The sequence below is a fragment of the Panthera uncia genome, assembly GCF_023721935.1.
Source record: "Panthera uncia isolate 11264 chromosome C1 unlocalized genomic scaffold, Puncia_PCG_1.0 HiC_scaffold_3, whole genome shotgun sequence".
Lineage (NCBI taxonomy): Eukaryota > Metazoa > Chordata > Mammalia > Carnivora > Felidae > Panthera > Panthera uncia.
Window position 1 is genome coordinate 8,247,488 of NW_026057584.1, and position 14,331 is coordinate 8,261,818.

General features: G+C 47.9%; 1 long non-coding RNA gene across 3 annotated transcripts in view; it reads left to right on the forward strand.

Annotated features, from left to right (window-relative positions):
* Nucleotides 1–5,481: 5,481 nt before the first annotated feature.
* LOC125911081 (uncharacterized) overlaps nucleotides 5,482–14,331 on the forward strand; it is a 37,697-nt gene continuing 28,847 nt past the window's right edge. Inside the window, exons 1-2 of one of the 3 annotated variants that reach the window (XR_007454245.1) lie at nucleotides 5,482–7,024; nucleotides 12,905–13,034. This is a non-coding gene — a long non-coding RNA (uncharacterized LOC125911081). Of the gene's footprint in view, nucleotides 7,025–9,977; nucleotides 12,795–12,904; nucleotides 13,035–14,331 lie in introns of those variants that run through there. The other 2 variants (XR_007454244.1, XR_007454246.1) reach the window with 2 other exon arrangements.

Here is a 14,331-nt window from a genome sequence, read left to right on the forward strand (position 1 = left end):
TTTCTGCGATGCCTCTCATCCACTTCCCGCCCCTGGGCCATCCCTCCCATGAGTCACCCTGTTATCCCTCCACGGCCAAATATAGCTCCCGAGGCAAATGAGGGTGCCCCATTGTGCAGATGGACCAAGGAGGGGCCAGGGTGGTGGACCAGGCGAGGGGACCCAGCAGCCGGCCAGGCAGCCCACCCCTCGCCCCTTCCTCGCCCAGACCTGAGAGGTCTCCGCCTTGAACTCCAGATCTCAGGGCTACTTTGCCCACAAACGCAGGGGAAGTCGGCGAGCGGGAGGGTTCTGGCCGACAGACAGTGACCACTTCCTTCTAGGGGAACGTGCGACACGGGCAGGGGGACACAGAACAGGGCAGGGGGCCTTCCCCTTGGTTTTGTCCATCAGAGGAGGCCAGGTTCCCGCGCGCAGCGGCGGCCATGCCAGTGAGCCAGGGTGGCCGCGAGGTCCCGGGCGTGCCCGCCGTCCCCAGCAGCCCCTCGGGCGCCGCCCCGGCCCGCGGAGCCACCACATAAGGAAATGTTTGCGCCTGGGCGGCGCGGCCCCTGGGCAGCGGCCCGCTCGCTCCCGCCCCCCTCCCCGCCTCCCCGCCTCCCCGCTCGCCGCCTCCTGGACGGGCCGGGCAGGGGCGGGTGCACCGAGGAGGAGCCGCCCGCCGCCCTGGGAGGCGGACTGGGAGGGCGGCTCGCGGGGTCGGCCGGCCCTGCCGCCGAGGGGGACGCCCTGCCGGGCTGGGTGGGATCGGCCGGAAGCCTTCTCCTGCCCCAAGCCCCCTGCGGAAGGCTGGGACCCGGGCTGCCCTGCGGGGGATGGGGATGGGGGAGAGGACGGGACGCGTCCAGGACCACCAGGGCCCTCCCTGGCTTTGCCATCTCAGACGCTGGGATGTGTGACCCGGGCCCGGAGGGATGGTCCCCCTGAAGAAATCCCTCCCGCCCATTAGAAGCGGGCACGCTCGGCCAGCTGTCCCTCTCCGGGAGTCCAGAGCAGTGTCTTATTTCTCTGGATTGGGACCGAGGCATCCTGAGTCCCAGTCACTCCTTAGAGGAGAAACATATGTATAACCTGCTTGCTGGCGGGCAAGGTCAGGCTCACGTGGACTGTCTCCCTTCTGGAGTTTTCCATTAAATTATTTACACAGGCCCCGAACAAGCCCACAGACCTCTGCAAGAAGTCGGCAGGCACAAGGTGGTATTTATTCTTCTACAAACGGTCTCATTTCTCCAGGGATCCCCCCCCCCCCACACACACACACACTTAAATGTGACCCTTGGAGGTAAGAAGCTGCCCAAGGGCGGTGCCTTCAAGGTCTCTGTGGTTTACTTTTGGGAGCTCGACGAATTCCCCACCAGGTGTTTCCTGGGCCGGACCCCACGCCCAGCCCAGCATTTAGAGGGGGCAGTTCTGGTCCTCTGCTCAGGGACTGGGGGACCGGGAAGCGTGACTCTGGAGCATACTCCAAAAAGAGCCGTTCAGGGAGGATGATATCACCCAGATCCTTGGCCTTTGGAAAAAGTGTGAAATGCAGAGCCGTGATCCAGTACAACCTGCCCGTTCAGCAGGAGAGGGGGTGGGCCCACCTCACCTCCTTCCAGGTTACGTGGATTTGATTTAGATCAGATCTCAGGCTTGGTTTCCTAGGAGGTGCCAGCCTGTGGCCAGCCCTGCTGGTGGATTAAAGTGGTGGCATGTCACCCTTGCCTGAGTGACACTGTTACAGCAGCCATTTTTCCCCAAGGCCCCACCTCCCAGGCAGGCAGGGCTGCCCAGAAGTGGCTGCCAAGAGGGCTCGGCAGGATTGCTCCCACCCCTAAAGACAGCCCACAGTGCCCTTGTGAGGAAGGTCCCTAGTGGTTTTTTCTGCATAAAGTGCCTGGTGCTCCTGATCAGGAGGTCAGTTCTCCCTAACCCCAGTAGCAAGGACTATGGGCCATGCCCAGGACTGGGGCAACTGTGGAATGCATATGGGAGAGGGAGGCTATGTTTGGCAAGGTCACCCCCCATGGTAGGGTAGCAGGGGTTGTGCACCCATCCAGTCTGCACCTTCACAGCTCCCCAGTTGTTTTTCTTTTCCCCAAAGATTTTATTTTGAAGTACTCTCTACATCCAACGTGGGGCTCGAACCCACAGCTCCGAGAACAAGAGTCTCATGCTCTGCAGACTAAGCTAGCCAGGTCTGTGAGTTGTTTTATTATTTTTTAATGTTTTATTATTTTTTACTTATTTATTTTTATTTTATTATTATTATTTTTTTAAGACAGAGACAGAGCATGAGTGGGGAAGGGGCAGAGAGAGAGGGAGACACAGAATCTGAAGCAGGCTCCAGGCTCTGAGCTGTCAGCACAGAGCCTGACATGGGACTTGAACTCACGAACTATGAGATCATGACCTGAGCTGAAGTTGGACACTTAACCAACTGAGCCACCCAGGCGCCCCAATTTTTTACTTATTTTGAGAGAGAGAGAGAGAGAGCGTGTGAGCGTATGCTCTAGTGGAGGAAGGGCAGAGAAAGAGGGAGAGAGAATCCCAAGCAGGTTCCATGCTCAGCTTAGAGCCCAACATGGGTCTCAATCCCACAACCATGACCTGAGCTGATATCAAGAGTAGGACACTTAACAGACTGAGCCACCTAGGTGTCCCATCCCTAGAGTTTTTTGTTTTTTGGTTTTTTTTTTTTTAACATTTATTTATTTTTGGGAAAGAGAGAGACAGAGCATGAACAGGGAAGGGGCAGAGAGAGAGGGAGACACAGAATGTGAGGTAGGCTCCAGGCTCTGAGCCATCAGCCCAGAGCCCGAAGCGGGACTCGAACTCACGGACCGCGAGATCGTGACCTGAGCTGAAGTCGGATGCTCAACCGACTGAGCCATCCAGGCGCCCCTCATCCCTAGAGTTTTAATCCCAGAGGCACAGGGGCAGCCCAGCGGGCTGTAATCCACATTGGATAGACTTTCAGCATCATATCAGGTGTGACGAAGCTATTTTGCTCTTGGACCCTAGTGTCCTGCAATTTGGGTCTATAAGCTCCTAGAGGCAGGAAGTGTTTGGCTGCTGCAGGGGTGATGAAGTTTTCCCTTCTTCCCTTCTAGTTTCTTTGGCTGGCCTAATAATTAAACTGATACAAGAGAGATTAACAAGAGAAAAACAAACAAAAGCATACATGCGTAATTGAATAAAATCCCCAAATGGCCAAACCCATCATCTTAGATACCATTTTCAGCTAAAGACAAAAGATGCTGGGGGTAGGGATCAATTATAGGAAGTTACCAGCAAAGCACAGTAAAAAAGTGTAAGGTTGTTTTGTAGATTTAAGTCCTTGTCTTCTCCATTGATAAGAGTTTCTAAAGATTTAGAGTCATCCTCCTCTTCTCCATACAGTGAAGGAGTCACCCTTAGAAATGGAGATTTCCCTTATAAATGTAAATGTTTCTTACAAAAGGGTAACTTCTACTCAGTTTTCAGAGCTTCCCCTGTGTTTGCAGTCTCTGAAAACTAACCAGCCTAAAATAATCGTTATGCTAAAGAGGCATATTTTGGGGTAGTATATTTTGTTCCCCTTCACTGCTATATGCCTAGCCTTAACACAAGCCTAACACACAGCATATGCTCAGAAAATTATCTTTTGGGGCGCGCGCGCGCGCACACACACACACACGCGCACGCGCACGCGCGGACCTTCATTTCATATCCTAAAGATATGGGGCTCATGAGGATAAATTTTTTATGCTTTAAGGCTGTCCTGTGAAGTGTCCTCCATCATGAGACACATTCAAACGATAACATATTGGGGTTGTTGTAGAGGGGTTCTCAATGGGCATGTAGAGGCATGTTAGAGTTGATGTATTTTTATGCCCATAAAATATACCTACGAATAGCAAGCATAACAAGAAAATATTCATAACCATATGAAATGTATGCTGAAGAGGTGGTTCTTTGATAACAGGACAAGGAGGGTCAGACAAGGAACTTCTAAAGTCAGTCCAGCATAAATGCTAACATCCCATGTGTATTCTGGGTTATTCTTGCTGTGCCTGCAGACTTCTCCACTGACATAGGTGGTTGCCCAGGCACCCAGCCAGTAAAGGTCAGCCCTGGGGCTTAAGTCTTTGTCTCTCTCCCATAGAGAGGAGTGTGCTCAACACAGAAGAGCCTGAAACACCAGGAGGTGTAAACAGCTGGGGAGACCATAGTCCCCCATCCTGTTTTTATACCCCATTCCTTCCCTGGGGAGGCCACTTTCCTTCTGAGCCTGTTCCCACTCTCTTGTCCCTTGGGCCCCACAAACAGTCCTCTTTACCACATACCCTCCTATCACCCGCCTCTTCTCCTTCAACCCCATAGTCTCAAAAGGAATTTGGTGGCATCTCCTGTTTAAATGCTTTCTAGAAAAAACTTCTCAGGCCTTTACAGGAAATTGGGACTTGACCCCTGATTCCCTCTGTAGCCAGGCCCTGGCCTTGGCTCATGCTTTCTCCAAAAAGGTTTTTCAAATCTTTCGGGCCAGGGGACTCCTTCCCAACGTCACCGTGTTGCCCGTAACTGCCCATTTCTTTGTGTTTCTTTCACTAGCTGCCCATCGCTGTCACCGCGTGGCCCCAATGCAAAGTGGGAGACGCCCAATGAGCTGGAAGGAAAGAAAAAAGATTAAAAGAAAGCTTAAGAATAGCATAGAGTAGCAGGCAGGTGTTCATTCTTCGCATGTAAACCCAGCAAGGGCATGTAAACTCAGCAAAGAATCCAAAATAGTCCAGAAACACCATAGTTTTTGAGGGTGCTCCTGACTGCGGGAGGCCGAGCTTGCACTAATGGGTCTGCACACGTCCCAGGGCAAACACAAGTTGGTGCATATACCAGACTCATGCATCCATGCACCTGTGCACATCTCAGGTTCGTGCGAACAGGAATCCGTACACACCCCTACCTCTGTGGGCAGCCATTCGGTGCAAACACAAGTGTGCGCATACTCGTGTGAAAAGCAAATCCTTGAGATCGTGCACAGAGGAAAACGTGGAAACCCACCGGTTCGTGCATATCGGATGGTGCAAACACAAGTCTACGTATACTGGGACGAATGCACTGTCCCGAGGTTGTACACACGTGGAAAGGGGCACACCCCAGGGTTGTGCACACACGAGGTCCCGCATGCCCCTTGGGCCAACTCTCAGGCCTAGTCCAGAGAAAGTAGAGGCGCCCATTCGACCCAAACTCGGGCACAGCTGTAGGGTCTGGGCGCCATCTTCGCCCCACGAGCAGCGGAAAGATCAGCAGACCGGGCGGCCCTTGCGCAGGGGCCTTTGTTGTCCCTGCTTCCGGGCGTCCATCACGCGGAGTCCGCGCGCGCCGGAGCACGAAATGGCGGTTGGGGGCGGGGCGGGACGGGGCGACCCGGAACAGCGCCCACTCACGACTCCTGGCTTGGCGCGCCGTCCCGCCCCCTTGCGCAGGCGCACGGCACGGCGCGCGTTCCCGCGTTCCCTCCGACGCGCGCCGGGACACAAAGGGCTGGAGGGAAAGCACGGAGCGCGGCCAGCACCTACGGAGCGGCTAGCGGTCCGGAGCGGCCTGGAGCGGACTACGGGGGCCGGAGCCGGGCTCGCCGGAACCGCGCGCTGGGGCGCCGGGTGGGGCGTTGGGCGGCGCTCCTTCCCCTCCCCTCGTCTTCCTTCAACGGCCGTAACGGCCTCGCGAGCTGGGGTGGGGCGGAGCGGGCCGGCAAGGGCGCAGGCGCCGAACTCCCGGCCGCCGCGGGGAGGGCCTGGCGCCTCCATTTTCCGTCGCGCGCCCTAATGGCGGAAGTGGGTGCTTTTACCCGGGTGCGGAGGGAACGACTCGCCTCTGGGAAAGCCAGAGGCCTTCTCTCCAGCTTCTTTGCTCGGTCCGCGCGCTTCAGCGCGGGAGTTGACCGATGTAGCTCTTTATAAAGGTTTGCAATGTGATGTAAGAAAAAAAAAAAGAAAAGGCCGACATCTCCGCAAATTACTACAATAGTTTGCAACTTGCTACTTCAAATTGGGAAATAGGGAGGGGGTGAGGATACTAATGCTGAAAAGGTAAAAATTTTTCCGTTATGGGATGTTTGTTAAAAACAATAATAGAACTTTTAAGGGGTATTTTTCATGATACAAATCCCTCTTCGTAGAAAATCTCGGAAGAAATCATGAAAGCTGGCATTCACTGAATAGTTACATGTCAGACCGTTTTAAGTGCTATAATTTTCCTAACTAGGTACAGATGGAGAAATAAACACAGCGAGGTTAAGCACACAAAAGTACTTACAGGAAAGTACGAAAAGTGTTAAACCCACCTTTCAAGACAATCACTATTTCATAAACTGGCCTGGTTCCCGCCAGTGTTTTTCTGTCCGTTAAGAATAAGTTTGGTTCAAGTTACATGCAGCCTATGGCCTCTTGATCATCAGGGCCGTGGTTTGGAAAATGAGAAAGGCTCAGAGGGACCAGGCAGTGCCGGTTCCTCAGTTCCTCGCTGTGCCTGGAGCAGCTTGGTCCTGCCTAGTCTGGAGACAGCACTAGCTGATGCCCGAGGAGCACCCCAACTCTAGAATGTTGGCCTCTAGTGATCCTGGAGAATTCACATGACTGGTGACCATTTTGGGGAGTTGGGAGGAAAAGGGTCCTTACTCCTCTCTTTTTTCCTTCCCTTTTTTCCTACTGTAGCATTTTCTCAGGTCATAATTGCCGTACTTTAATTTCCCGAGCCCATTTCAGCCTATGAGGAAGGAAGGTATTTTCCTTGATCAGAGTAAGGTCAGTTTAAGAGAGGGCAGGGCAGGCATATCTCCTCATTTACAGGTGAAGCAGCTGAGATTTATGGCTAGAAGTCTGGACCAAGTTCATCAAATAATAGCGGAGAAGTGCTTCATCTAAGTTGAGGCATCTGCCTTGCGAAAACCTCAGTCTGGCAAGTCCTCAGCTTCCATGGGATCTGTTATGTCCCTGTTTGTCTTTTTATGTCTAACAACTTTGACAATATAGAGATTGCAACACCCAGCTGATAAATGGTAGGTGCTCTTCTTGCTTGGTGAAAGATGGGCTTTTCTTTTTTTTTTTTCTTTTTAAAAAAATTATTTATTTATTTTTTAAATTTACATCCAAGTTAGTTAGCATGTAGTGCAACAGTGATTTCAGGAAGATTCCTTAGTGCCCCTTACCCATTTAGCTCATCCCCCCTCCCACAACCCCTCCAGTAATCCTGTTTGTTCTCCATAGTTGAGTCTCTTATGTTTGTCCCCCTCCCTGCTTTTAAATTATTTTTGCTTCCCTTCCATTATGTTCATCTGTTGTATCTTAAAGTTCTCATGTGAGTGAAGTCATATGGTATTTTTCTTTCTCTAATTTTGCTTAGCGTATCACCCTCTAGTTCCATCCATGTAGTTGCAAATGGCAAAATTTCATTCTTTTTGATTGCCGAATAATACTCCATTTATCCATTCATCCATTGATGGATATTTGAGCTCTTTCCATACTTTGGCTATTGTTGATAGTGCTGCTATAAACATTGGGGTGCATGTGCCCCTTTGAAACAGCACAGCTGTATCCCTTGGATAAAAACCTAGTAGTGCAATTGCTGGGTTGTAGGGTAGTTCTATTTTTAATTTTTTGAGGAACCTCCATACTGTTTTCCAGAGTAGCTGTACCAGTTTGCACTCCCACCAGCAGTGCAAAAGAGATCCTCTTTCTCTGCATCCTCACCAACATCTGTTGTTGCCTGAGTTGTTAATGTTAGCCATTCTGACAGGTGTGAGGTGGTATCTCATTGTGGTTTTGATTTGTATTTCCCTGATGTTGAGCATTTTTTCACGTGGTGGTTGGCCATCTGGATGTCTTCTTTGGAGAAGTGTCTATTCATGTCTTTTGCCCATTTCTTCACTGGATTGTTTTTTGGGTGTTGAGTTTGAGAAGTTCTTTATAGATTTTGGATACTAACCCTTTATCTGATATGTCATTTGCAAATATCTTCTCCCATTCTGTCCGTTGCCTTGTAGTTTTGCTGACTGTTTCCTTCGCTGTGCAGAAGCTTTTTATTTTGATGTCCCAGTAGTTCATTTTTGCTTTTGTTTCCCTTGCCTCCGGAGACGTGTTGAGTAAGAAGTTGTTGCGGCCAAGGTCAAAGAGGTTTTTACCTGCTTTCTCCTTGAGGATTTTGATGACTTCCTGTCTTACATTTAGGTCTTTCATCCATTTTGAGTTTATTTTTGAGTAACAGAGTGGTCCAGGTTCATTTTCTACATGTTGCTGTTCAGTTTTCCCAGCACCGCTTGCTGAAGAGACTGTCTTTATTCCATTGAATATTCTTTCCTGCTTTGCCAAAGATTAGTTGACCATACGTTTGTGGGTCCATTTCTGGGTTCTCTTTTCTGTTCCATTGATCTGAGTGTCTGTTCTTGTGCCAGTACCATACTATCTTGATGAGTACACCTTTGTAATATAGCTTGAAGTCTGGGAAAGATGGTCTTTTCTTAAACAGGTGGGGAGGTATGCAGCCAACATATCCCTCTTTACCATTAATCCTTTAAGGACTCATCTGTTTATCAAAATCCTTCTTATCCCATTAAAATTTTTTTAATGTTTATTTATTTTTTAGAGAGATAAGAGTATGAATGGAGAAGGGGCAGAGAGAGAGAGGGAGACACAGAATCTGAAGCAGGCTCCAGCTGTTAGCATAGAGCCCAATGCGGAGCTCGAACTCACAAGCCTTGAGATCATGACCTGAGCCAAAGTTGGAAGCTTAACCAACTGAGCCACCCAGGCACCCCCCCCCCCCCATAGGCATCTTTAAGTTTATTTGTTTAAGTAATCTTTACACCCAACGTGGGACTTGAACTCAAGACCCTGAGATCAAGAGTCTCATGCTCCACCAACTGAGCCAGCCAAGCGTGCTTCCTGATAATTATTTTGAAATATTCCTAGAAAATCAAGATGCTTGTGTCTGTGAAAAGCTTTCTAGATAATTACCTTTCCTTAACATTGTGTAAAACAAAGTACTTTAATACTTAGTAGCTTGTGGCTTTGCCAAGTACTTATTTCCTGATTCTGTGTTCTCATATGTACAATATGGATAAGAATATGTCCTGGCAGAGTTTTGGGAGGATGATTGGAGATGATGTTTCTAAAGTGCCTTGACCATAATAGGTGCTCAATAAACAAGTGGCAGCTATCGTGTTTGGTTGCTATTCTGTGTTAAGGAAGTATCAGGATTAACTAGCTGGTTGCATTTGAGAAAACATTAATATATAGTTCTCTGTTGAACACAGCATTTTGCTCAGTTCTACCCTAAAAAACATCCAAGATTGCTCAGAAACAACAAGTGTTGGTGAGGATGTAGAGAAAAAGGAACTTTCTTTCACTCTTGGTGGGAATGGACACTGGGGCAGCCACTGTGGAAAATGGTGTTGGTGGTTCCTCAAAAAATTAAAAATAGAATTACCCTACAACCCAGTAATCACACTACTGGGTACTTACCCAAAAAATACAAAAACACTAATTCAAAGGGATACAGGCACCCCCTACGTTTATCGCACCATTATTTATAATAGCCAATATGGAAGCAGCCCAATGTCAATCAATAAATAAATGAATAGGGAAGATGTGGTATTTATATACAATGGCATATTATTTAGCCATTAAAAAGAATGAAATCTTGCCGTTTGCAATGACACAGATGGGTCTAGAGAGTATAATAGCGAAATAAGTCAGAGAAGGACAAATCCCATATGATTTCACTCATATGTGGAATTTAAGAAATAAATGATCAAAGGAGGAAAGCGAGAAGCCAAGAAACATTCTTGACTATAAAAAACAGACTGAGGGATGCTTGGGTGGCTCAGTCAGTTAAGTGTCCGACTCTTGATTTTGGCTCAGTCATGATCTCATGGTTCATGAGATGGAGTCCCACCTTGAGCATATGACCCTGATGGTGAGTCTAGGATGGTGGGGTGCTAACACGAGGTGGCAGTGGCCATGACTTAGGCAGAAGACCAGGAAGGCTTCCTGGATGCAGAGATGCCTCAGCTGAGCTGAACCTTCTCTTAAACTCTGAAGAGAGAAGAGGCACATTAAACTTGAAGAGCTGAACAAGTCCAGAAGGGCCGGGCATGGGAACTAAGGGGTAGGAGAGACAGGAGCTGAGACACAGAAAAAAATCAGACTATGGTGATTCCTCTAGGAGTATAGGAGAAGAAACACAATGTTTTTCCTCTACCACCTTAAATTATCTGATTGGAGCCTTGTAAATTAGTCTGTCAGACACAGATTACTAAGAGAAAAACAAACACGTTTATTAAAATGTACATCACACAAACACAAGGAAGCACCAGTGGTAAGTAATTCAAAGGAGTGATTAGAACTTGGGCTTCTTATAGCGTGTTAATAAGAGAACAATACATTTTCAGAGAAGCGACAAGACCAGGGTTGCCTGTGTGGCTCAGTTGTTAAGCTTCCAACTTCAGCTCAGGTCATGATATCTTGGTTCGTCAGTTTGAACCCCACGTCTGGCTCCGTGCTGACAGCTCAGGGCCTGAAGCCTGCTTCGGATTCTATGTCTCTCTCTCTCTTTTTCTTCCCCTCCCCCTCTCACACTCTGTCTCAAAAATAAATAAACATTAACAAAAAGTGACAAGACAAAGGAAAAGGACTTTTGAGTTTCTAGAGTGGCAAACTGTGGGAAGGTATGTGTTCAGAGAACTAATGGTAGAGGATGGCTAATTTCTGCAAGGTTTGTTATGTAAATTCCTCTGGTGCCATCTCCAGGCTGATAAGGGTCTGGAGTTTTCTCTGGTGATTAACTTCTGTCCTTCCTGGTAGAGAGGGGAGTGGGGACATTCTGCAAAGTTATGTCCTGCTTTTAGGCAAATAGGAGGGCAGAGAGTTTTTCTTGGATCTGTTTCTTCTTATTTGCCGTCCACTGAAAATCATCCTTACGCCAATGTAGTACATTTGAGGGCAATGTATTCTACTAGTCTTCTCCAGCTTTCATTGACTAAATTGTTAAATATTCTCAATAGACCCGTTTTTTGTTTGTTTGTGTGTTTTCTGCTTTTTACATATAACTCACATGCTATAAAATTTCCCCCTTTAAAAGTATATAACTCAGGGGCACCTGGCTGGCTCAGTCAGTAGAACATGTGACTCTTGGTCTTGGGATCATGAGTTCAAGCCCCCTGTTGGGTGTGGAGTTTACTTAATTAAAAAAACATTTTAAAAAGTATATAACTCAATATTTTTAATATATTCACAAAGTTGAGCAACTATCACCACAAATTCCAGACCACTTCATCACCCCAAAAAGAAACCCTAGACTCATTAGCAGTCACTCCTCATCTGCCCCTTCCTCCAGCCCCACCACGAATCTGCTTTCTGTCTCTGTGGATTTGCCCATTGTGGACATTTCACATCAACAGAATCCAAAATGTGTGCTCATTGTGTGTGGCTTCTTTCACTTAGCGTGATGTGGTTTTTTTCTGTTTTAATTTTTTAATGTTTATTTATTTTTGAGAGAGAGACAGAGTGTGAGCACGGGAGGGGCAGAGAGAGAGGGAGACACAGAATCTGAAGCAGGCTCCAGGTTCTGAGCGGTCAGCACAGAGCCTGACATGGGGCTTGAACCCATGAGCCGTGAGATCATGACCTGAGCTGAAGTCAGACGCTTACTGACTGAGTCACCCAGGCACCCCTAGCATGATGTTTTTAAGTTCATTAATGTTATGGCACATATCTATTTCCTTCTATGGCTGAAAAATATTCCCTGTGTGGCTCTGCCTCAGAAGACTTTTTTTTTTTTTAAGTTTATTTATTTTGAGAGAGACAGAGAGAGCAAGAGCACGCACAAGCAGGGGAGGTGCAGAGAGAAGGAGAGACAGAATCCCAAGCAGGCTCCATGCCATCAGCGCAGAACCTGAAGTGGGGTTCAAACTCATGATCTGTGAGATCTGAGCCAAGATCGGGTCGGAGGCTTAACCAACTGCACCACCCAGGCTCTCCTGTCTCAGAAGACTCTTGAGAGGAAGATGTTTGTAGATGTTACAGGAGTGAGTGCTTTGCGGCCTGGCCTCAGTGTGAGAAGAGCTGTGCTTTTGTATGACAGTCCACTGCCTGGGCTCTCCCCTCACTGGCTGTGTTACTGGGCAAATCACTTTCTTTGTGCCTCATTTTCCTCTCATAAATGGGGATAACAGTGGTAATGCTCATAAAGTTTGTGAATTAAATGAGTTAATACACTGAAAAGGCTTAGAAAAGTTCCTGGTGTAAAAGTCTAGTAGTTACTGGGAAGAAAAATAGGTTGGCGGATGCAGAGCTCTCCACTGACTAGCACAGTGCCCTTTATTCCAGAATCTTCCACATGGCTACATGGCTACTTTATAAAACTTGAAATTACAACAAGGTCTGAGTATAAGAGGGAATGAATTGAAGACAGCAGTTTCTACACCTCTCCTAGGTGAAGGGGAACAGAACATGCCACCCCAAAATATGCCACTTTGGCATGTAGATTATTTTGACCTGAAGGCAATCAAGTCCCAGCAGACTCCAGAAAAAACGTTTACCTCTCCCTTAATTGCCTAAAAGAATTTCCATGGGGAGCCTGGCCCAGAAAGAGAGCTATTACCAGAGACAATTCTTTTTTTTTTTTTTTTTTTTTTTTTAATCTGAAAGACTTACCCGCATGGCAGGGCCAACATCTGCTTAGCAAACATTTGCTCTTTTCATCTTCCTGCAGATTGCCCTCCTCCCCTTTGAAGCCCCAGCCCTGTCCTTTTCCTTAGCTGAGGACGGCATGTGAGTCTCAATTGCCTGACTGCCTTTGGGTCTCATATTTTTATGGAGCTCCCATACCTATGAAATAAAATTTGTTTTTCTCCTATTCATCTGTCTCCTGTCAATTTAAGTATTAGACCAGCCAAGGAACTACCCCGACAGTTTGGCGACCTGCAAGGGACCTTCACAGGCCAGACACCGCTTGCTCCAAGCCTGCTGCAGCTGACAGAGCTTGGGGCCTCTGACAAGAGCCAGCGGAAGGTAAGAATTCTTACCAAGTCGGTCTCCTGGATCTCCACCTGTAGGGTCCAGTGGAAGCGAGCATGCTGAGAGTCCTTTGTCCTTTTTCTAACTTCAGATTAGCGAGAGAAAATATTTGCGCGAAGTACTTCCTTGAGTACGGGGACTCTGGTAAAGATTTGCTACGAGGACTCATGCATCTGTTAATCCCTTTTCTCCCAGAGACAGTCACGGTTTCCTCTGGTCTCTGTCTCCTGTGTCCTTTGTCATGAGAGGGAGAATCATAGCCCATACGAGGTTTCCTTTCCATCCTGTTCCATGTCTTGAGAGCTCGGCTTTGTGACCGGTGAGAATATTCTCACTGGAAGATGCGTGTACCAGCATGCATAGGGCATACGGCCGAAGAGGCTGCAGGTCTGAAAAGCAGCACTGTCTTTGTCTGACTGTGCCAGCTCTAGGGGGAGCTTAAGGGATCCCCTTTGTCTTAAGGGATTACGGTCCATGAGGGGCCTTTGTTGTCTTGTTGGTGATGGAAAAGCCCCATATCAGTAGCACCTGCCCAGTGTCACAGATATCAGGTCTCGAACTCAGGTACCCCCGTGAGATCATGACCTGAGCTGAAACCAAGAGTCTGGATGCTTAACCGACTGAGCCGCCCAGGCGCCCCTGTACGGCACCATTCTTACTGCCTGTGACACTGAAGGTCTTTGCTTTCTTAGATTAGTTATGGGAGTGAACTTTCTGGATTTTGTGAGGACTGAATCCTCTGCACCCTCTTTTGGAATGCTTCTTGCATCCATGGTTAAGCCATAAAAAGACTTACTGGTTGGAGTTACTACTGAGATTAATATAAGATCCTACTTGTCAATGGCCAGATAATGGACCTTCTGAATTGGCTGTATTTGAAAGTGAAAATTTTAGAGAGCTCTCATCTACAATTGTCTTACTGGTACCTGTGGAAAAAACAAAGAGGACACAAAGGAATATAATGGTTAGCCTCAGGGACTCCCTTAACAAGATGAAAGAACAGAAATTAGACTTCGATAAAAAACTCAAGCCCACCTTCAACGGAAATCCTGGCCTGTCTCCCTGTTTTAGCTTCCCTTTCCCTGTGACAGTTACAGAGAGCATTCTGGCTTGATGTCTAGGCCCAGGGTACTGGTTATCTGTGTAACTGCAGAGGGCCAGGGAGTGAATTTAGAAGAAACACCAAGCTCGGTAATCAGGCTGTACCAGCCTCAGGTCTTCTTATGCGGTGTCCTTTGCTGGAATATCTTAGGTGCCGACCACAAAGAATTCATGCAACAGAGACAAGCAG